General features: G+C 47.2%; 1 long non-coding RNA gene across 1 annotated transcript in view; it reads left to right on the top strand.

Annotated features, from left to right (window-relative positions):
- Window positions 1–21,382, top strand: part of LOC129386865 (uncharacterized) — a 278,595-nt gene that overhangs the window by 63,495 nt on the left and 193,718 nt on the right. Inside the window, exon 2 of the long non-coding RNA XR_008614152.2 lies at window positions 8,392–8,602. This is a non-coding gene — a long non-coding RNA (uncharacterized lncRNA). The remainder of the gene's footprint in view (window positions 1–8,391; window positions 8,603–21,382) is intronic.

Here is a 21,382-nt window from a genome sequence, read left to right as displayed (position 1 = left end):
TGTGTTATCGGTTTGGGTGAAAGCATCTGCGTAAGACATAGCTCGAGAATACGTCGTCCAGATCTGTCAGGAAATGGACCAGGCGTTCCTGTCAACACTAATCAGCACTGTATTTTTTTCATACATTCGTGCTGCTAGGCAACCAACATGTAGACTGACGAAAGCAGGTTAGCCAGCGGAAAACGTTCTCCGAAACCGTTTTCGACCGTGTACTGTGCTTTCGATTTTTTTTTTCTTTTACATTTTCATTGCATTCTGTTCCACACGGGAGAACCCACCTACTGTTAGAGCTAGACTATTTGAGCTTATCCTTTTTTTGACAGGCTTCCTTGCTAACAACGCTATCCGCCTATCAGTTATTCATATTTCTCTAGCTTTTTGCTTGTGCTTGAGAGTTCTTTCTCTGTCACGTTAGACAATTCGATCTTCACTGCATAAACGCGAAGGCGCGTGGAGAAAACAGCACCTCAGGACGGGGAGTCCTCGTTGAAATTCACGTGAAACGAACAAGGCACGTTGATTGTGTTCCCATACCCCTGTCCCGAATTTTATCAGTTCCTTTTTTTTTCTATATATTAAACGCGGCACTTGACGTTGTGCGGTGATAGCGCAGGCGCAAGCCCTGTGCTGTCGCTGGAAATTGGATAGGTGGTTCTTTGCGAAGACGCTATTCGTCATTTAACTCGCTCATAGCTCATATTTTGTTCATTGATATCTAGTTAGGCGAACGGAGGTTTTTCCCCCATAGTTTGCGAAACAGTGAGTTTTGTTAGAAGACGTGCTTGTGGGCGAGTACCGGAGGCGAATGATGACGAAGTTGGCGAACTGCGAGTATTTCAAGTGCGGTTTTGGCACGTGAAACCCCATATTATATATACCCCATTTGAGTAAGCGAGCTCTCGCACGCATGTCGAGTGCATTGTTTTTATCTCAGCCGCATCGTAGTCCCGGCGACGTCTCCTAATCCTGCGTTGTAACGGCGCTGCTCCATTTGCGTCTGTCTCGCCCTTGCGAGAGACCGTCGAGAGGGAGGGGACAACCACAGCGGCACGGGGGTTAAGCCTTTCGCGAGCGTCACAACTCAACGTATAGGGAGTGGCCGACCGTCGATCTTGTTCGCGTCCGTCGAGAATCACGTAATCGATGACGGCGGTTGCGAAAGAGAAGCGCGCCGAGTGATACGGAAGATAAAAGAGGAAAGTCGCCGTGACGAAAGTCGTATTGGTGTTTGCGCTAATTTGATGACGATGGCGGGTGCCAGTGCCGGAAATCGCCCTCTCTGGTTTGCGCGAAATCCGCAAGGTGTCGTCGGACGAACTGTTGGACGAACAAAAAAGCTGATTTCGGGCGAAATTGCTAAAACAGTAGGCGTTGCAATATATTTTCACCGTAAATTTCGCATGACCAACACGCTTTGTTCTGCTGCTGTTGCTCACTTTGATGGGCTGTAGTGCTGTCGCGACTGGTATTCCGGGCATTGGATAAGGTTGTAAACTTGGAAATCCGTCCGCTGTGGTTTCATCGTAACTCATCGGGTTCTTTCTTTCTTCTTCACCTTTCAACGAGTAGCTGGATTGGAGAGGGGGTATTACGTGAACCCGCATGCTCGTTATCATCAACACATTGTCGCTCTCTCTACGTGTTTCCACCAAAGTGTCACGTTTTGCGTTTTGAAGACAAAATTTCCGTAATATGTGTGAGTGTGTCGTTAAGAACGGAATGAACACAACCGAAAAAAAAAATCGGTTATCATCCTCTTTCTCGAAAAAGCAACAGAAAACGGACTAACGCCGCAATACGACTTCGCATAGTCATGCCGCACAACGCTTATAGATATATAACCGCTGATGCCGTATGATGCGGTGTGCGTGAGTGGCAGCTACCGCGGCCGCTCAAGTCGCGCGAGTTGGCGTGTACAGATCTTCTTCTTCTTCTTCCGCTTCTTCTTCCTCTTCTTCGTACACCTTTTGGCACGTACGCACGAGAGAAGGGGGGAACGGTAATAGTTCGCAATGGAAACAGTGCTCTGATGATGATGATGATGATGATGTCCTTGATGAGTTTGGCGCTTACCCTCTCACGGGGATTCGCCAAGAGTCGGGCAGACTTTGCTTATGTGTTCAGAAAATGAAGGTAAAAATCTATAATTTTGTTACATAAATTTAAGCGAGGAAAAAAATCAAAACGGTTCAGTAGATTGTCATGCTATGAAGAGGAAAAAAAATAAAAGAATTATCTATAATATATAAATGAGGCGACAGAGGAGGAATGAAAAGAATAATACGGTCATCAATGAAATCGTTTTGATTCAATAAATTTTTTCTAGGGCGAAGCACACATTCCTGTGTGAGTGCCCAAGCACAGACGCTCCGAAAGACAGCAGTACCGGAGTGTTCAATGGCAAGCCGAGCTATCGCACTGTAATTTCTAATGTCATTTTCCTCATGGAGGAGAAGCGCCGGCATTCCAGTAAGTAGTGCTCAATCGTCTCTAATGCGTTGCAAAAATGGCACAATGGAAACAGTGCTCTAATCTCGGGGTACCTGCACATAAGCCGTGTTCTTCTTCACCGGTTCCGGAGGCGATAGTCGCGCCGCTTCACATTCATCACGCCACGGCATTGTAACAAAAGTACAGCATAACATGTAAACGCAATATACATCTTTTTCATGGCCACTTAAGTGGCACTGGAACCTTTTCCTGAAAAGTGCAGGAGCAACGCAAGAGAAGTTCATAGCAAAAAATGTACGTTTCATATAATCAAACGAAAGGGCGTTATATAACCATATGAAATACGGAACCGAATAAAGTAGCAGAGATAAAAATATTGCAGCACAACACTTTGGGGTAATTTATACAGGATAAAACACGAGTGAAGCAATACATCGCCAGATCTATAGATCTATATAGACTATAAAATACACTTGCTTATTATGTTTTATTGAGTATAAAGTAATAAATATTGTGTCGCAAACATTCTTTTTCAATGTATGTATGTATATGTATGCATGTATGTATGTATGTATGTATGTATGTATGTATGTATGTATGTATGTATGTATGTATGTATGTATGTATGTATGTATGTATGTGCCGATGATTACACGCACGCACTTACCTGCAGTCTCGTAACCTATTTCGAAAACACTTTTTCTTCGCATCCGCACGACCACATTTAGGTTTACGCTTTCTTCCTTTACCACCGGCAACGCCTGCCTCACTCTCGTCAGAATTTGCTTGCTGCTGCTCTGCGTCAGCGACTGGTTAGCTTCACTTCTGCGTAACAACGGCGTGACAAATGTGCCCCCCTCTCACTGTACACCCAGGGAGAGAGTCGCAGTCGACGCGAAGACTCTTCGGCCCATTTGCTTTAGCGTGCACGAGGCAGCGTACTCGCCGTGGCTCGCGCATTAGGGGAGCGTCGCGCTGTCTGGGTCCCCCGATTGCGTCAGGCCTGCACGTGTACTTGCCAGGCACGGTCGGGAGTTCCATTTGCGTCCCAAACGAACGCCGTCGTCTCCGTATTCGGAGACGTCGTTTCGGAAAATTCCCTCCGCCGTGGACGAGGGCAAAGCCGAATTGTGACGCTGGTGTCGTCGTCTCTTGGAACAAATAAATAACAGAGAAAGAATGTATGTAGAAAGAAAGAAAGAAAGAAAGAAAGAAAGAAAGAAAGAAAGAAAGAAGGAAAGAAAGGAAACCGGTGGTAGAAGGGAAGAATAAAGCAGCGCAATAATGAAAGGAAGAAAAGAAAGGAGGTGAAATTGGAGTTCCAAAAAAAAAAAAAAAAAAAGGAAGCGAGAGAGAGATGAGAGGTGTGGTTTTTAACCCGTGCTTCTTTGCAGCTGAAATATTGCTCGCTTTCCATCTTTTGCTGTTCCCCTTACGTAAACTCATTTTCTCTCCCTACGCAATCATATTTAAAAAAGCAAGAACATGCAAGTTGTGAATATTGTGGTTCGAGCCTACGTTGTCATTTGGGTCGCCTGGAATGCCACATCAAGTGGGAAATATAGCTTCGTTTATTTTCTAACACCGTTTTCACGCTTTCGAGGCGGCTTTCGGAGGAACTGTACTAAAAATCGGGTTTCTTTTTACGCAGGCTTTACCACTGGTGATGTTAATCTGTGATATAAATGAGTACGTACCTACGGGCACTAGGTATTTTCCTAGTCCTCCTCTTTTTGAGTGGTAATCACTTTAGCAGCACGGCTCGTGGTCAACTCCGGGCTAACGCCAGTCTTGACGTCCAAGACGGGCGTGATTGATCACGTGTTTTGCCTGGGGAAGCGTGAGACATCCCAGGCCGCACTGCAAAGTGAGGGCCAATGCGGGTTCCGCACGTAGGACCAACGTAGCCGGTTTGTTTTGCGCTGCATTGGTCATGCCTATTTTGCTGCTAGGGGCAGGTGACTTCTGCTTCGCCTCGCAGTGAATGCGTTTGCTGAAACGAGCTTTCAGGCTGGTAACCCCCCTGCTGTAACGCCTTCGATCCAAGCGGGGAAATGTATGAATAAAGAATAAAGAACAACCGCCTACTGAAGACTTTAGTTCGCAAAATGGTTTGCGTTTTCCGTGATGGAAAACAGTTGCGCGCTGACTTTTTTATGCCGCCGGTCAGCGGGCGTTTACGTGAATGCGACAGAGACTCGTCGCGTCGCGCCTCTAGTATGCATCGCATTCACGTGAAACGTTGGTAATGCCCTAGGAGAGTGAATTGCATTGGGTGCGCCCGGAGAGCGTATAGTTCGAGGGAGGGTAATTCGCAATACACGGTGCATCTGAAAGCCGGCGCATTGCATTCAGTGAGAAAAAAAAAAAAGTAACATGGCTGCCGGCGTTTGCTCTTCGTCGCTCGCCGCCGGAACGCAAATCGCCGGAAACAGGTTCCACCTATAGTTTCGGACGAAGAGGGTTGCACCGCACGAAAATTCTGTCGCATAAGTATTGGCGTGTTGCGCTAGGCAAAGCTAGGTACGCTTATTGGGGCGCGGCTTCTGTGATGTTTCGCGATCTCAACGTGGCCGTGGCGAGGCAGTAGACCGGCGGGTGTTCGAGAACTTGAACAGTGCAGGATTCTAACCGCGCTCAAAGGAGTGGCCCCTCCTTTCTCAGCAACTTTTGCGCGTCACGGGGCATCTCCGATGTGTCGTCCCGGGCTGTCCAGGACTGCCCGAGACTGTGCATACTGAACGCATGTCATTGGCTGAAAGCGCCCGCATCAGCCAGTGCGGGACTGTCTGTGACGATTGATCGAACAAGCCCACTGTTGAAAGTCACCCGTCGGTAGCATAGGCGCTGACGCAGTGCACTGCGAGAGGTTAATCCCTCACCGTCGTACGGCCGGCATTGTGTAACGTTTTCCGTCTGAAGCAGTGTGCTTGTACCGTGGAGGAGTAGTGTGTGCAACGTGTTAACACTACTGTCGTGTGTGTTCTCCTTGAGTCCTGTTCTTCTGCGCCTTGCCTTTACTAATTTAAGCATGAACCAACTAGCCCAAGCAAGAGTTTTACTTGTTTCTGAAAGAGCATTGCGCTTACAGGCTCAAACTTGCCGGTCCTTTAGTGAGTTGCTGGGCAAGTTGGCGTTTGGGGTTGGAGTTGCTGGGCGAGTTACTACATTAGTGCAAATCAATAAAAAATTATAGGAAAGAAATGTAGGAGGACATGGAAGACGACTAAAATCGTGTCGTTTTCTTTTTCTTTATTCATAAAGATATAGCAACCTGGCGACGATGACAGGCTTTTGTCGGCTTTTGACGGCTTTTAACGCCTTTTGACGGCAAGTTCAAACTATGAATATGTGCTTTTGCTGCGTCCTTTACTGTGATCATTTCTGCTCAGGAAAGGTTTCTCATACTCACGTCTTCCAGCTCTCCCGAATGTTCTGTAACGTTGACGTATTTGAGCTCGTTTTCTGACATTAAAATCATTGCGCCGAGTTTTACGAAAAGGAAATCATGCTCGCAAAAAAAAAAAAAGTTTCGCTCGTCGGTCTTCGAACCTTGCGTTGAAAGTTTTCTTCATGCTCAAACGAGGCAGGATGAGGATGAGTACTTACTTCTACCAAGTTTATGCTGACAAGTTCTTGAAGCAGTCGAAGTCATCGGGAACAGCAGAGTCGCCAGAAATTCGATAGGTTTATTATTATTTGCTACTATTCAGTCTTTATTGTTTCACGTTTTTGTATGCTGCATTTAAAGGTGAATAGAGGGCGTGGGTTCTACTCAAAAGGCGTATGATTGGGGCATGCTTCAAAGAAAAACAAAAAAGTGGTGGCTCGCATTCTGAAACACTTATAGGGCCGACATTACTGCGCTTTGGTCGCAGGAAGGACCACAACAAATAAAACAAAACTGGATGAGGGGCTGGGTGAAACTGGAAGAGCGTAGGACATGCAGATGACGTTACATAGAAGTCATTACTTGGTTCCGCGGATTTAGGTTTGCATATTTTCCTTGCGCTGACAGCTGAACTTTAGGCCCCCGGCGAGCATAATTTTTTGTCCGTCTGTTTCGTTGATTTATACTATCCTCGTCGGCTGCCGTATTTCGGCATTTTTGCGTGTAGTCTGCTCAGATTAAGTTTCAACGACGTCTGCTGCAAAAGAGTGATTTGCGTACGGCATACTGACGTCTCGTCTCATTTTTGTTTTCGCGTTCTTTCTACTGTTTCGTTTTTTGCGTTGTTCTCTCTTCAAAACAGTACGCACGCTCTATTGGTGCGAACAAGTTATTTTCTTTTCTTTTCCTGTTCCGGCTAAGGATTGCGAGTTCCATCTGTTCGCGGTTGTTCGTCGTCGGCGCTTGGTTCATTGAACCCTTGAGGGAACTCTGCGCTGCTTTGGGTTTCTGTGCACATCGAAAGCTTAATTCTAGGGATGTTCTTAAGACTGATTGATTTCTGTTCGATCTCCTTTGCCTTCGTCGCTCAGGAGTCATTCCGGAATCACGAATAAGAAGTCACGTGCTAGAAACACCCGCCAGTGAAGCGTGAAATGCTCTGGCGTATGGACTGACGTCATCGAAGCCGCCATATTGTTGTACAGCGAGCGCGGCGAAAAGCTGCGCTTTATCTCGATCCGCTTACCTCCGTCAGTCACAGTGGATACTGTTGAATAAGACAACAAAATGGCGTACATGACGTCATTTTGACGCACGTGACTTAAATTCCTTTTAGATCACCAGCACCTAAGAGCTCGAAGCTTGGTTTGCTGTGTCCGTATACGACATTCTTGTTAAGTCATCGTCGAAAAGTCGACTTCCTCAGGCCGCCAGTTCTTACTAATCTTTGTTCTCGCGGTATACCGAGGACAAAACCAAACTCTGCGCATACACTGCTGACCTGACTCGTGTTTACGCTGGAATATCGGTAGACATGGTAGACACGTCCAGTACGAGATTACCGTCGTGAAGGGCCAACATGCTTGGACAGCGGGCTCGATTGAATGCGCAATGTAAGCAGGTTTGGCTTATATGAACGCGTACTGGCTGCAACGTTAGAGGGAAGTGCACCCTGATTTAGGATTCCGCTTTTGTCTCCTTCCGTGGATTCCGGCGTGGTGCTCAAAGTGCAGTTTTCGGGCGCGAAGTCCTTCCTTGCACGTTTTCACGTTCTGCAGTTACGACAGTGAACCAAACACTGCCAAAGGCAACAGTCAAAAATGGAACTCATTGCTGGTCATACTTGTGCCCAGACACACGGGCAACAGGGCTCTCATAGGTCAATTAGATCTGCTACTTTTACGTGGCTCAATGAACATACCAGGAGAAAGAAAAATGAAGGGAAAAAAAAAGAAAGAAATTGCTGGTGCTTGCGTACATTAGAGAACGCACAACACAGCTTGGGATGCGCACAGAATCTCATTAGACAATACTCTTTCGGTATCGCATCGTCGACAGTGTTCCAGAAATTTCGCTTAGGTATGTCTTACGCAGAGCTACAACTTGATTACAGCACTGGTGCAGTGAAAACAAATTCCGCTAAAAAGTAAAGCGACACGGGGCAATATTCCTTCGCAGCAGCCTCTATTATGATCGTTTTTTTTTCCTGCGCTGGAGGCGTCTGTGCCTAAAAAGTTACTGTCATGTCGTCGTGCGCCGACAAAATTGTATAAAAGCCAACCATACTATATAGTAGAAGATAGCATTACCGCATTGACTCGGGGAAACTCCCGTATGGTGGTCGTATAGTTGGATCTACTGAAATCTACTGAATCTCTTTCGGGCAGCATGTGAGAATTCTTCCGAGTCTCAATTCCATCCTATCTTCAATGTTACCGGTACTCAAAGCGAAATGATCTGCTATCACTATTCGTTCTTACCGACCGTTTGTTTCGTGCTGTCTTCCTTCTATTTTTTTTTTAGAACCTCTCTGTTTTTTTCCCTTGCAGCCTGAAGCTTCATACGCCACCTGTCGAGAAGAAATAATCAATCAATCAGCGGTCAATTGACGAAAAGGCATCGTCGCCGCATTTGGAAGACGGGTGGTGCTTCGCCTGCGGTTGCGTCCGGTCATCGCGTCTGTTTCCCTCCGGATGCGAACCTTCAACCAGGTATCGCCGGTGATCCAGTTGGCGTCGCGAAAATTCGTCTACAAGGAAGGTGAGTTCATCTCGGAGCCTTTCTGCATGCGCTTCTATCAGTTTTATCTCGGACGCAATCGGGAAACGACACCCGAGTAAACCCACGGTGGGCTGCAGTTCCGGCCGGCATTGAAGACATTCCACGTTGACTGCGAAAAGGACAGCTTCGAGTCCAAGTAATGGCACGCATCTGTGCTACTCGAGGCCACCTTGCATCGACGTGGAGAAAAAAAAGAAGTTAAGGAAAGCGCATATTGTAGCTGTATCTGAACACTTTGAGCTTGTGTGCACGACGAAACACCGCGTAGCCATCTTCAACAGCACCGGTAACGACAGTGGCGAGCAAGGAGAACGCAGGTCATGTGCTGGCCACCAACCGAGTTTACTAGATGAGAACAGCAGCTTGTATACTCCACCACATCACTCGATCTTGCTTGTCCCTGTCTTTAGTGGTGCTGTCGGAGATGGATAGCTACCCCCAAACGCCCAATTTGCATTACTAACACGGCGTAGTTTGCATTAAGTGCACGAGAAACGTGGCTAGGTCCTCCCGGGCGTAGGCGACCTTCTTGTCAAGTTTCAAACACAGCTCAGCCGCCATTTCACTTGGGTGGCAACGTATATATAGCCTGCATCGTTTTTGACTTCGATGAAATCTTAGCGAAGCTCTCTTCTCTATTTCTGGATTCGTCAGTACTTGGAACGAGAGTTAAGATGGCCGCTGGCCGCGTAGCCGTGTATTGGTAGCCGTAGATGAAATGGAAAGTCTCACGGTGAGCGAGTGGTGTGGTTTTCACATGGGGGCTATGCATGATAATTGTCGTAACGTGCTGCTCGGGCTCTGACTAGTAGTTATGCTCGCGTAATTTTACTAATACTCCGAATTAACGATGGTGGTTCGGCATACGTGAATCGTGTTTCCCCGGTGCAATACGAACGAAGTTACGAGCGGTGCAGTAAGTACGTTATGCGCATATATGTAGTGTATTATAATGCCCGGAATTCAGGATAACATTATATGGAAGTTATGAATTGGGTTCCTGCGTTAAAAAGAGAAGCGAAAAAAAATGGTTGTGGTTATAAAGCGGTAATAGGGTGGATAAGTTATTGGGAAACCAAGCATGCTAACAGTGCGAATCTTTTTCGAACTCATGCAAAAAATGAGCACGCAGAAAGTGCGACATCTATCCGTTCAAAGAGCACTTTGCTGCTAGAGGATCTTAGCGCTTTGCGGAAAGCAAGTGCCAAACAGAACTGTGTGTATATAAAATAATTTTCACGCACGCATAAAGCCTGAAGGGATATTCAGGCTTTCTAGCCGTCGACGCTCGCACGAACATTGTTGGCATATTGAACTGAACGGTTTTAAACGAATTGTCGTTGGTCCCGATCGATGCGCTTCCTTTGATCTTTGGAGAAAGCGCGAAAACACTTCAAAGAAATAGGTCCGAAGGCTCACGGAACCAATGGAACATGCTCTTTCGTTTCCTTCTCTTTGCTCGCGAGTAGAACAGAAATGAAAATAGAAGAAGCTATTCATTGCGGCTTCTTTCTGTCGTTAAATTCTTTTGCCTTTGGCAACGTAAAAATGATCCCAGGAGTGTATATGCATACTGGATAAACAACTCTTTATTCGCAATCGATATTCAAGTTGATTCTTAGGGGACGTGTAGTAGACGCTCCTCTTCACGAGACATTCTTCTTTTTTTTTTCGGTTTGTGTATTTCGTGGTTCCACATCTTTTTTTTTCCCCTTTTTTATTTTGCGACTGGGAATGAGTGGAGAAGAGTTTGGTTTTGCTCACCTGCGCGACCCTTTCGCGTTCTATCTGGCGGGAAGCCAAACGCTGTTGATGATAGTAAAATTTCGACTGTTACCACCTGAAAGTGCCGGTGTGCGGGTCCGGATGACAAACTCGCTGGAGGACAACGCAGCTAACGTATTTTATGGTGTATAACTCGCACCCTTTCATAAGACGCATCCCCCCCCACCCCCCGCAAAACCAAGAGAAAACAATTTTTTGAAAGACGAATATATAAAACACACATTTGTATCAAACGCACGTCTTACAGAAAGGCACAGACTTTGCAACGACATACATAAGGGTTCGCATGGAATTTCGGCTAAGTTAATGGTAATTTACGCTGCATTCTGCAAGAGATGGCGCGCAGACTCTGTCAAGCGCGTATCTCTGCCCCGCCCGATGTTCTTTCGATTTTAGCCTTCATCATTAGTGCAGCCGGGCGGTATCTCCTATCTTGAGTAGGCTAAATTTCGCATACAGTAAGACGCATTGTTGTATAGGACGCACCACCGAAAATTTTAGAAGTAAGCGCTTGTTAATATACGCCGACGACGGCTGCACGAAGGCAGTGACAGTCACATCGAAGCGGCACTGCAACCAGCAATCGACACAATAAAGAAACGCCTCGCTGGTGCGGGGTTATGGTGTTCGCCGAAAAAATCGGTACTCCTACTCTGCTGCCCCACGCAAAGGGGCATAACACCCGGGGGCGGGGGGCGGGGGGGAGGAATGTGGCGACGACCAGACGTGAATACGAAGATATCAGGCTACGCACATGGACAAAGGGGCAACCATCCCGATAGACCAGAGAATAAGGGTCCTCGGAATGATAATAGAGGCCAACGGTGTGAACGGCGAAACGATGACTAAATTAAAGCACAAGATGGCTAACGCCATGAGAGTCCTCAAAAGGGTCACTAGCAGAAGAAGCGGAATGAAGGACGCGAGTCTCAAACGATTCTTACACTCTTTCGTCGCGTGCCACATTGCGTACGTCGCGGCATTCCACAACTGGTACAAGGGAGAAGAAGCCAAGGTCAACGTCCTCATCCTCAGGGTGTACAAGATACCACTGGGTCCACCCGAGTCCACCGGCACGCACCGCTTGCTCCAGCTCGGGCTTCACAACACGCTGAGCGAAGTCGCCGAGGCGCAGCGCACTTCAAAACTAGAAAGATTAGCGGGCACGAGAACAGGACGCCAGATCATGGAAAGTCTCGGCAACCGTCATCACGCACAACAAGGCCAGAAAGTTGCCGTTCCGGACGCGATCAGACAAACGCTAAGAGTCGACCCGATTCCGCAGAACGTCCACCCGGAGCACTACCGGGACGGAAGAGTGGCCAGGGCCAGAGCTGTCCTCCGCACCCGTGGACACGAAACGGGGACACGGTACGTTGAACCCGCGGAATACGCGGAACGCTCGCGATTCGCGGTTGGAGTCGTAGATTCGAGAGGCAAAACGCGCATATCGGCAAGTGTAGCGTGCGAGCGCGCAGAAGAAGCGGAGAGGAAGCGGCGGTGGCACTCGCCCTCACGGATCCGACGTGCACGACGGTTCTCTGCGACTCTCGACATTCGGTCGGAAACTTGGCCAAAGGATGGATCTCACGGAGAGCGCCCCAAATCCTGAATAATCTACATGTACAGCGGGAGGTTTTCAAACCAGAATCCAGTGGCTCCCAGCGCACGTGGTAGAAGTATCGGAGATACATCGCAACCGAAACGAGACGGCGCCAGCTAAGGCGCGCGAGCTCGCGAACCGCGCCGGCGACCGTCTTCCATGGGACAGCACCAAAGACTGCTTGACCAGCTACAACGAAATTATCAAGGCCCTCTGCCTGGCTCGTCGAACCTTCCCTGCGCCCAGCGACAAGCTGGACAGGGCGCAGGCGGCGGCCCTCAGACAACTGCAGACGCTCACGTACCCTAACCCGGCACAATACCGCAGGCTCTACCCCGGCACATACCCGACAAATATATGCAAGATCATCCACACTGATGTAGCCACTTTAACTCACATGATCTGGGACTGTAACGAAAACCCGCACGGTCCCAACTCCGAAACGCCGCGGTGGGCCGCTGCCTTGCGCAGCCCCAGCCTCGGCGACCAACCCTGGGCCGTTCAGCAGGCCCGCGAGGCGGCGGCGAGGGAACACCTCGACGTCCCCACGTGGGAGACCTGAGGCCCCGTCGGCGAAACCTCTGCAGTACTATAGATGAAGTTGTTACCAACCAACCAACCCACCGCGTATCACACACACACACACACAAAAAACGCCTTTGTTCTGTGCAGTGGACGCACTTTAGAGAACCCCAGGTCGTCAAAACTATTCCGGAGTCCCCCACTACGGCGTGCCCCATAATCATATCGTGGTTGTGATATGTAAAACCGCAGAATTTAATTAATTTTCTTAACACACCCGTAATTTTCGCGTTGGGCAGGAGACCTGCAAATCTGCCCTCTCGCGGCGTGTCTTTGTACTCGAGAGAGCTTTTTACGTTTTGACAAGATGTGTTTCCTAGGTCAACACCCGAACTAACCCTGCTCTGTGTATACTCTCCTGACAAAGCAATCGTGAAGAAATCCTGAGAATGTTTCCGTTCATAGCAACAGTATGAGTGTTAACATTATGAGTTATGTTTTCCACGTCATTTCCACCTCCAAGGTGATGGCAGGATTACTTGCGTATTTTTTAGCAGATTCTCTCGCAATCTAAGCCCCCCCCCCCCCCCCCTTTTTTTTTTTTCTTGCCTGCTTTCCACTGAGATGGTGACTAGCGTTTATTTTTTGTTGGAATAATGTTCTAATTATATAAAAAACAGAGACATGTTTATAACCAATGCTTGAACTGCCTTTGTTGAATAAAAAACCAGATTTCTTTTTCTTTTAGTAATGTAGCGGTGACTTGATGATGTCGTAGTTGCCGGCTTATCCAGGTGCGCAAAATTGGAACGAATCTCTTATTTCGCACTCCGAACAAGAGAGTTCGTGATTCGTACGCAGCGTGGAAAAAGAATGACGCGTTAAGTGCAATGGAAGCACTTTTATCGTCGTCGTGCTCAGGATGCCGTTTGGCCATCGCAGTGAGTAATTTGGCGCGTCACTTCGACTGAGCCACCTCATCAGCAATTGTTTCGGGAACTGTCAGCGTTCCCTTATGGAAGGAAGTAATCTGTTTGGTTCACCACGAGTAATCGTTCGCGAAAGGTGTCGTTCTATTTCGCTTCGGCCAATGCTCGGCCGAAACGAAAGCATGTAAATACGCTTTCTTTTTCTTTTCCTTGTAAGTGTGCTCTTTCATTCTGAACTACGTGCGTACCAGACTTACAGAACATTGTCAGAAATTATTTACTGGATGTTCCACGTAACCTTAGGCAACCTTTCAAAACATATATTTAGGTCACGTAGCTGGACACAACCAAGGTAATGCTGTTTGCCGTCGCTTACAGACACTCAGATTATCTCTTACATTTAGCCTAGTCTTGCCAGAGAACGAGAAATCATGTTTAGCAGTCAGCCGCTGCAATAAATGCGAGAGTGTGTTTTAGTGCCGAGTTACGGAAGTGAAAGCTTCGTGGTTCAAATTTCTTTTTCTTTCTTTTTAATAATATCGGCAATTCGTGTACGATAGCTTAAGCCTGAAGCAATATTTTGCTATATTCGGTACAACCTAGCTTTCTCTCGTAAATGCAACAAATAGAATCCAAACCGGTTCAACCGTTGTTGACTGAAAGCACTTATCCGTTTCACCTTGATTTGAATCGGGCAGGCTGAATTGGTGCCGAGCGAAAACCACTTTTTATCAATCAACAGTAAACGAATACCGTTGGAGGTTACATACTCTGTAGCAAAAGGGCCGCACACTGTGAGGTGGAAAAATATCGTTAGTGTTTAGGATAGTGTACCCTAAGCTTGGACAGGGCATGGGCAGGACATGTAATGAGGAGGGAAGATAACCGATGGTCATTAAGTGTTACGCACCGGATTCCAAGAGAAGGGAAGCGTAGCAGGGGCGGCAGGAAGTTAGGTGGGCGGATGAGATTAAGAAGTTTGCAGGGACAACATAGCCACAATTAGCACACAGGATGTCTACCAACCGGGAAAACCGGGACTTCTCAGGGATTTTGAGTAGTCTGGAAAAACTCACGGAGAACTCAGGAAATCCGTGCCTCTATCAGGGAAAATTAGGTGCAATTTTATCGAAAGGGTCGAAAGTCGCGGTAATGCTGGCTCGAGTAACAGACAGGAATCGTAATGAATCGTCTTTGACGCATTGTCGTCGGCTGGAGGAGTTGCCAGTGTACAGTCAACGACCGACTTTCCGGATTCTCGATAATTTGGACGGCTTCGCGGCACCGCCACGTACCCCATAGAGTCAATGTATCAGAACCTCTGAAATTTCGGACGCAGGAACCCATCACCATACGATTTTCCGGACTTTTTGTCGTGACCGCCGGTCCGAAACAGCATTAATCAAAGCCACCACTGCTGCCGTTTTGATTACCTTGCCGCCTCGAACCGGCGCTCTCGCACGCAGATCTGCTGGCAGCTATAGCCACCACTGCGGCAACGCTAGACCTAGCTGCTTCGACGTCCGCTGTGAAACGTCTTGCCGTTGGGTGCCGTGTTTTTTATTGAAAGAATTCGCTGCTGTAAGCAATGGCACGGACTCCGCCTTTGTGGTCCTCGCGATTGGCTAGAAGCTTGGAAAGCACGGTGCGTTGCATAATGCCGCTTCCCGAAAGTCAGCTTCGCCTCTGTACAGCAATGTTACTTGGTGAAGCATATGCTAAAGTATTGCAGTGAAACATTACAAGCGTGGGAAGGGGCTATTGCCATGAGACACAGTATGTATTCCTTAATTATACACGTGTGCACCCGGTATCTCCTGTGACAGTACGAACACCGATATGCCTACTACGTGTACCGACAAGCCTTCAGAGCGTTTTCGAATGTGCCTTTGGCTGTTTGAGCCCCTAAGGGCAGTAAATGACATGCATTTATTTTTTCCCACTGGCCGATTTTTCGGACGTTTTCGTGACCCCTAGGAAGTTCGAAAAATGGGACGTGGACTGTGCGACTGACCAAGAAGATGCTTCAAATGGTCAGTGGGGCGAACGAGTGGCGGAAAAAGGACAATTGAGGAATGATTGAGGAATGATCGGGAAAAAAAGCGTGCTGCCGCCGTTTTGAAGCAGCTTGAGCTCAAAAAACAGTGTTGCCTGATGCCGAGATGCAGGTGTCCCTCATCCAAACCAAAGTAAATCCTTTAAAGCAGTGAAGCACAACACTGTGCGGGCTGAGAGTATGTCAGGACAGTTGAGGTTCACTTAGCAGCTGTTGAGAGAGAACCTCAATTGTGGCGAAGTTGGTGCCTCATACCACGGAGCTTGCTTTCATTTGATAGAAATAGCTCATACTCGAAAATATTTGCTTCTGTATGCATCTCCTCTTTATTTGTATTTGGCAATGTGCGACTCGATTTGCAATTTTTTTGAAGACATTTTATTTGTTGTGCATTTTACTAACCCCCCCCCCCCCCCTTCTATTCTCTTTTTAAATAATATAAACACAACTCTGTAGTATTCAAACTTGATGAAGTCGTTTTTTTTTATTTTATTTTTTTCATATGCTTACTAGAGAGTGACAGCATCGGGCTACATGGTTTCAGCCCGTCTTGACATAACACATAGTTCTGCGTCAGCCAGGGAATTTTGCAAAGGCACTCAGGGAAAACGTGGAAAACTCAGGGAATTTGGAAATGTTAATTTGGTAGACACCCTGCTGCACATGACCGGGGTAGTTGGAGAAATATGGGAGAGGCCTTTTCCCTGCCGTGGGCGTAGCCAGGCTGCTGATGATGATGACCCTAAGCTTTTCTTCAACCTCAAGGTGCAAATTGGCCTTACACGACGCTTAATGAAGGTGCCTAATGACGAAATAACCGTCTGGTGCTTTTCATCTGAAAATAAAACTTCTTGAGCATTTTAATATGGCGTGTTTGCTCTTACCGTTGGCGGCCCTGTACTCGCGTAGTACAAGAATAAAATTACAATTATGGCACACTTAAGGACAAACAAGGTTTGACAATAACTACTTAAAACGACAGAAAGTTGGCATAGCGGGTAGGGATTCATGTTAGGAGGATTTTAGGTGTGCAGGCACGGTTACAGACTTTTCTTGTGTTGTTGCGCGCATGCCCAACTTTTCTTCTAACACGATAATAACAAGATCGAAGGGGAGAACGAAAGTAAGCGAACGAACTGCAAGATAAGTGTTTGAGCGCACAAAGAAATGTGGAATCGCACGAATCTCACGCCCCCATTTCTTCGTGTTCTATTGGCTGCCTGCTCAGAGGGACTTATATTTGGCATAGTCGACAGGGATCTCCTGTTATAGATGGTAGTGGCGTCGTGCGATCGGCCCATCCCAGCAGACGCTGCTGTTTTGCGTCGCACGTATGTGGCGGGTCGTGTGGTCTCGTTTACGGTCCATGTAGGAGCAGGGGCGTTGTGAGGCTGAGACAGTTTGGTATCGACGTGTGTCTCCGAACGTATGAACGAAGAGGAGAAAAAGAAAACAGCGCGCTCGACTGATTGCTACGCGTATCGTGTGTGCTTTCCAGCGATGGCGGCGAGGAACGAAACGTTCCCCTCGAGTCAAACATGGGCAGCGGCCCTTTTCCCGGCGACCATTAGGATATTAAAGTGCACATTGTTCTTCTTCTTCATTTTTTCTTTCTCGCGGGGATGAGTGTCGGTTGCATGGTTGAACTATATATGGCAGTCGTACTTTTTGCAGAAATTACGATTTACATGTAAGGGACACTAAAGGAAAATATTAGGCCGACTAGAATCGATAGATTATTGAACTTGGAAGTTCTATTATCGCCTGTCTCTGTGCGCATATTTTGCGTTGTTTTCGCAGGAAATTGCCGCCTAATGTCCCGTTGGGGCTCCTCAGTTTGAATCGCCCACGCCAAAATGGTTGAATCATGTCGCCATCTCATCTGCTGCTGTCGATATGTGAATCAGCCAGTACTGACGTCACATAGTTATAGATAAGTGGCGGCATCCCGATCCTACGAATTAACAATGATGACCTAGCTTGACATAATAGTGTCCTTTAGTGTCACCTTAGTCTGTCGTGGCGTCTGTCATCATTTTTATAATCGTGTTTACCATCATCGTCAACATATGTGCTTGGCAAAAGCCCCCGGCAAAAAAAAAAAAGAAAAAAAGGAAGAACGATTGGCAGCAGGTTGCACTCCTGTAACACGTGAATGCGAAAGCCTGCTGCACACTTGGTAGCGTATTAAGTTATACGATCGGATGGGTCAGTCTTCTGGCAAGACAAAACGAGCCGCAGTATGGAGTAAACGTATGGCCACTGCGGAAGCCGCAGGGTCCACTTCGTCAATGACACATGCGAGCGCCTAATTCACTACCTAAAGGTTCTGCCTTTATTTCCCCCCCCCCCCCCCTCTCTCTCTCTCTCTCTCTCTCTCTCTCTCTCTCTCTCTTTCCATTCATATTCCGCCATTTCATCTTTTCGTGATTACGGGGGCATTAGCCATTCGTGATGATGCTCTTTTTTGTGTCACTGAACTAGGCGCCGCTGTTTTCGGGTGTGGGCCATCGCAACGAGCCACTTGAGGCTTTCGCCTTAAAACCATTTCTTTTCAATTTGCCTTCCATGCTGCCACTCCGCGAGGCGCGCCAAGCGATCGTGTCGTCGTCGTCGTGAGTATTGTCCTAGCGCAGTTAGTAGCTGCCGTCCTTCCGATGTCGTAGTCGTCGTTGTCGTACCACCGTTGGCACATTGTGGGGGCTGTCTTCGCCATCGTGTAATTCCTTTCTCTGAAGCGCGAGCCTCAGTGTTGTCTTCGTACCGTGGTTATAGTCGTGCTGCGCACGTCATAGTCAATGTCGTCGTCATCGTTCTGTCGTCAGCGATATTGTGCCGTTGTTCCATTCATCATCATCATCAGCCTGGCTACGCCCACTGCAGGGTAAAGGCCTCTCCCATACTTCTCCAACTACCCCGGTCATGTGCTAATTGTGGCCATGTTGTCCCTGCAAACTTCTTAATCTCATCCGCCCACCTAACTTTCTGCCGCCCCCTGCTACGCTTCTCTTCCTTTGGAATCCAGTACGTAACCCTCAATTACCATCGGATATCTTCCCTCCTCATTACATGTCCCGCCCATGCCCATTTGGTTTTCTTGATTTCAACTAAGATGTCATTAACTCGCGTTTGTTCCCTCACCCAATCTGCTCTTTTCTTATCCCTTAACGTTACACCCATCATTCTTCTTTCCATAGCTCGTTGCGTCGTCCTCAATTTAAGTAGAACACTTTTAGTAAGCCTCTAGGTTTCTGCCCCGTACGTGAGTACTGTCTTCGTGAGCCGTGTCTTACCAGTACTCACGTAGTACTAACGTTGTTCCATTGTGTCGTCGTAAATGTACAGTTCTCGTGCCGTGCTTAATTGTCGTCGTGCCAAAATTATTGCCGTTCTCTTCGCTGCTCCGTCGGTACGTCGTCGGACTCACTCGTACAGGCTGCCTTCCTGGCGCTGACAATTGCTGACTGCCATGTTAATTAAACGTCGAAGGACAACTCGCTTAAGTATGGCTAGCTGGCCCCCCAAATTGGAATTCTACAGTAAAGCTATTCTTCGTTGCTTGTCTTGTCTTGTGTCTTGTGTCCCAAACAGTGGCGCATACCCACTATGGGGGATTGGCCAAGGAGCAGGCGGTTTTTCGTATGCTTAGAAGTAAAGCCAAACTAGATTTAAATTGGGGAGCGTGAGACTAGAACTGTAATTTAGACGTGTGATGAAAATATTGTGAAGAATTTTGATAAAGTAAGTTAACGTAAATAAATTAGATAATAGAAAATATTGATAATTTTAGAAAGTCAGCAAGGTACTCCTTTTGTATCTCTAATAGTCTTCATCTACTTTCTTCTTCGTCTTCATCAGTTTATGGCAAAGTTGCACGTAGCGAATCACAGGCAGATAAATATTTGTAATAAGTTACATTCTTTGAATTTCTTTTATAATTTAGCGATTACCTTTTTCTTGGTAACGATCTCTTCAATTATTCATTTTTTTTTTTACATTTAGCCACTTTAATCGATTACCCGCAAGCAGTTACTTTATTGACGTGACAACCCGTAACAGACGGCGTAGCTTTGAGCGCTTGAATTTGGCGGGAGCTGCAGCGACACATCCGCGGTGATGACTGGCGCGTAGAATTGTCAGTGTATACGCAGGGTAGCAAACCGGACGCTCGTCTGGTTGACCTCCCTGCCTTTCCTCTGTTTGCTACCCCCACCTCTTTCTCTTTCTCATCACAGACGTGCGTGATGAAACAGACGAATAGGGGCATTCAATATTTCTTTCCTCGTCTTAGCTATATCGGCTTTAGATATTGGACCACGATATCAACCGGTGCTTCAATGGCTCGATAGCGATGGTCACTTCGGGCGCAAATGCGAGATGGTAACCTAACCACGATTTTTCCAGCTTGTGATTGGCCCTTCCAAGAGCATCGTCACCGATCGCTGGCAGCAATAAAGCGCGGCTTTTTTATAGAAATTTCATATGTGAGCATCACGATGGTGAGTTAACCAGAATCTTGTGAGAAAAGTGTTCGTGCGTTACAACACAGTCCTACCCCCCCTCCATCGGGCACATTGAACGAGCTTTCAGCGTCGTTGCTGATGTCTTCGCATGAAAAACGAGGGAAGATATCGGACGAAATTGTTTAAAAAAAATTATGGGGGGGGGGGGGGGTGAACGACGTGTGAATGTCGGCGAAGGACACACTGAAATAGCTAGGCCAGCTCGTTCTTTTTAATGTATTTGTTGAAGGTCAGTAGGAGTTGCTAGGAAAGTAACTTTTAAGTAACCTGTGAATTTTCAGCACTTGATTGGTTACTTCGGCGGGAAATTGATTGATTGGTCATTGCAATCAAGTACGTGCTTGAGCGAGACTATTGTAATTTCAATTCGTTACTTGTTTCTGTAGCGTATACAGGTATGGTTTAAAGACAACCAAAGTTTTCTTTTCTTCTCTTTCTTCTTTTTTTTTTTTCTTTTTCTACTCGGCAACCCTCCGACACCTTTGGAGTTGTTCTGCGCACTTCGGGGACTAGCATGAGTTCTACTACGTAATCAGAACCCTGCACCCCGTCTGCCGTTCTTTATAGTTCCATTAATCTCCGCGCCCTTTCACGTTTTGCAACAAAGGGGCAGTTCACGACGTGCTGTAGGTGCATGCTTGGTTCGGTTAACCGTCGCTTGCTTAGTGTGCTAACGCGTAGTCTAACCTGATCCTTTGTTCGTCGCCGGCGTTAGACCCCGCGCGTAGGTCGTCGCGGTTTGCGCACATTTCGCGCAATTCCCCGAGTTCCCGCCCAAAGGGAACACACGCGCTGGTAGTATGCGCTGTCATCAGTTAAGCATGTGGTTTAGGTTGCGGTCTCGGCTTGATTGATCGTCGTAGGGGGCTGTTCGATCAGCTCGAATGGTTGTTTATTGCGCGTGAAACTGTGGGCAAGGTGTTTGTAATCATGTTACCTTCTTCTTCTTCTTTATTGCTTGCGTAAAGAATGGAGGAGGTTAGAAAAAAAATGAAGCAACGGGAGTGGTTTGAAGAAAGCCTCACACCAGACAATGTGGAGTTGCCAAGAATGCAGCGAGTCGCCATTTTCTTACAAACTTTACGACTAAGGTGTCACGTTATCAGATAAAAGCAAAGGTAGATGGAGTACTTGCAGTATTCTTTTTTAAAAAAAGATTCCCAACAGATATGCATCGTAACATACAATTAGCGAAGAAAAAGTTCAGCCGCATGCTACATTCTTGTAACACACGAAGGCGAAAGCCTGCTGCACACGTGATAGTTCATTAAGTTACACGGTTTCAGGGGTCACACTTCTTGCGAGACACAACAAACCGCAGTGCGAAGTAAACGTGTGGCA

The sequence above is a fragment of the Dermacentor andersoni genome, chromosome 11, assembly GCF_023375885.2.
Source record: "Dermacentor andersoni chromosome 11, qqDerAnde1_hic_scaffold, whole genome shotgun sequence".
Lineage (NCBI taxonomy): Eukaryota > Metazoa > Arthropoda > Arachnida > Ixodida > Ixodidae > Dermacentor > Dermacentor andersoni.
This window is presented reverse-complemented; position numbering and strand designations above follow the sequence as displayed.